This window comes from Bison bison, unplaced genomic scaffold (genome assembly GCF_000754665.1).
Source record: "Bison bison bison isolate TAMUID 2011002044 unplaced genomic scaffold, Bison_UMD1.0 scf7180017854482, whole genome shotgun sequence".
Classification (NCBI taxonomy): domain Eukaryota; kingdom Metazoa; phylum Chordata; class Mammalia; order Artiodactyla; family Bovidae; genus Bison; species Bison bison.
The window spans coordinates 1-3021 of record NW_011485055.1 but is presented as its reverse complement, the minus strand read 5'-3'; positions in this window follow the sequence as shown (position 1 = coordinate 3021).

Here is a 3021-nt window from a genome sequence, read left to right as displayed (position 1 = left end):
TTTCTTGTTTCATTATATCAGTTTACTTTAGTGTGGTAGATGAAAGAGTGGTGAGAGGGGAACATCCTTGCCTTGTTTTGTATGCTATTGGGGAATGCTTTGAGCCCAACTTAACGTACGACGTTAGCTAGAGGTTTTCTATAGATAATTTTATTAAGTGGAGGAAGTTCATCTCTGTTCCTAGTTCAGTGACAGTAATTTTATCATGCACAAGTATTCGGTTTTGTCAGTTCTTTTGCTGTATCAGTTGTCATGATTATGTGGATTTTCTTTTTTAACCTGTGGATGCGTGATATATTATAATGATTGATTTTTCTAATGTTGAATGAACCTTGGATGCATTGGATAAATCCTCTTTGGCCATAGTGTATAAATGTCTTTCTGCATAGTTGGATGTGATCTGCTGATACTTTGTTGAGGATTTTTCTTTGGTCTGTAGTTTTCTCTCAGTGTTTTTAGTATTAGGGTAGTCATTGTCCTTGATCTCATAGTATAGTTGAAAGATTGTGTCTGCTTCTATTTTCTGGAACAGGTTATTGAGCACTGGCATAATTTCTTCCTGGATTTTTGGTGGAACTCTTTATCAGTGACCTCATTTAGGCACTGTGGTGCTTTTTGTTCTGCAAAGTTACTAAATGATTGATTCAGTTTAAATAGTTATATGCTTACAGATTATCTCTTTGTCCCAGGGTTGTTTTTATTTTCCACTCTTTTGTCTGCTGATCAATATAGTTTTTATTAATACTTCTTCATTGTCTTGATCACTGTAACTTCAGAATATGTTCTGAGATTTAGATAATACTTGTATAACATTGTCTTTCCTTTTATAGTTGATTTGATTCTGCTGTCTTTTATTTAGTCTTCATATAATTTTAGGGTTATTATGTCAATTTGTATCAAAAGTATCCACTGGCACTTAATAGAATTGTGTTATGTGTTTAAGTCAAATTACTAATTTTTCGGAACCATGAATATAGTTTCTCTCCATTTACTTAGTTCTCTTTTAACTTCTCTCAGTCATCTTTTTCAGTTGTTATGAATAGAGTTATATTCTTGATTTGTTTTTGAAGTATTGCCTTAAGTTAATTTCTAATTACTTTTGTGATATCCTGATTTCAAACATTCAGAATTCTGTTTAATATTTTTCAAAGTTTTGGTATTTTTCTGATTATATTTTTAATGATTGGTATTATTCTGTTTTGTTCAGGGAATATATTTTTTATGATTTTAATTCTGTTATTGAGACTTATATTTCTCCTAATCTGTCATGTGAACTCTAAAAGGAAACCTATTCTGTACATATTAAGTATCGAGTATTATTGAATACAAAAAGAGGAAAGACCTCACAGAAACAGAAGAGATTAAGAAGTGGCTAGAATACACAGAAAAATTATACAAGAAAGGCCTTTTTTACTGGGATAACCATAGTGGTGTGATCACTCACATAGACTCAGACATCCTGGAGTGTGAAGTCAGGTGGCCCTGAGGAAGTCTTACTATGAACAATGCTAGTGGAAGTGATTAAATTCCAGAGGAAGAGATAGGGAATCTACCTGATAAAGAATTCAGAATAATGATAGTGAAAATTGTCCAAAATCTTGAAATCAAAATGGAATCACAGATAAACAGCCTGGAGACAAGGATTGAGAAGATGCAAGAAAGGTTTAACCAAGGACCTAGAAGAAATAAAAAAGAGTCAGTATATAATGAATAATTCAGTAAATGAGATGAAAAACACTCTGGAGGGAACAAATAGTAGAATAACAGAGCAGAAGATAGGATTAGTGAAGTAGAAGATAGAATGGTAGAGATAAATGAATCAGAGAGGAAAAAAGAAAGTGAATTAAAAGAAATGAGGACAGTTTCAGAGACCTCCAGGTCAATGTTAAACACCCCAACATTCAAATCATAGGAATCCCAGAAGAAGAAGACAAAAAGAAAGACCATGAGAAAATACTTGAAATAATAGTTGAAAACTTCCCTAAAATGGGAAAGGAAGTAATCACCCAAGTCCAAGAAACCCAGAGTCCCGAACAGAATAAACCTAAGGCGAAACACCCCAAGACACATGTGATTATTTCCTTTCCCATTTTAGGGAAGTTAACAAAGATCAAACACAAAGAACAAATATTAAAAGCAGCAAGGGAAAAACAACAGATAACACACAAGAGGATTCCCATGAGGATAACAGCTGATCTTTCAATAGAAATGCTTCCAGCCAGAAGGGAATGGTAGGACATACTTAAAGTGATGAAAGAGAAAAACCTACAACCCAGATTACTGTACCCAGCAAGGATCTCATTCACATATGAAGGAGAAATCAAAATCTTCACAGACAAGCAAAAACTGAGAGAATTCAGCACCACCAGACCAACTCTCCAGCAAATGCTAAAGGATCTTCTCTAGACAGGAAACACAAAACGGGTGATTAAATTCCAGTGAGCTATTTCAAATCCTAGAAGATGATGTTCTTAAAGTTCAACACTTCATATACCAGTAAATTTGGAAAACACATCTGTAGCCACAGGATTGAAAAAGGTTAGTTTTCATTCCAGTCCCAAAGAACAGCAATGCCAAAGAATGTTGAATCTACCATACAATTGCACTCATTTCACATGCTGGCAAAATAATGCTCAAAATCCTCCAAACTAAACTTCAGCAGTACATGAACTGAGAACTTCCAGATATACAAGCTGGATTAGAAAAGGCAGAGGAACCAGACATCCACTGGATCATAGAGGAGTTAAGGAAGTACCAGAAAAACATCTACTCCTTCATGGACTGCTCTGAAGCCTTTCATGGTGAATCATAAGAAACTGTGGAAAATTCTTAAAGAGATGGAAATATCAGACCACCATACCTGTCTTCTATGTAACCTGTATGCAGCTCAAGAAGTAACAGTTGGTACCAGGCATGTAACAAGGGACTGGTTCAGAATTGGGAAAGGAGTATATCAAGGCTGTATATTGTCATCCTGCTTATTTAACTTACATGCAGAGTACATCATGAGAAATGCTGGAC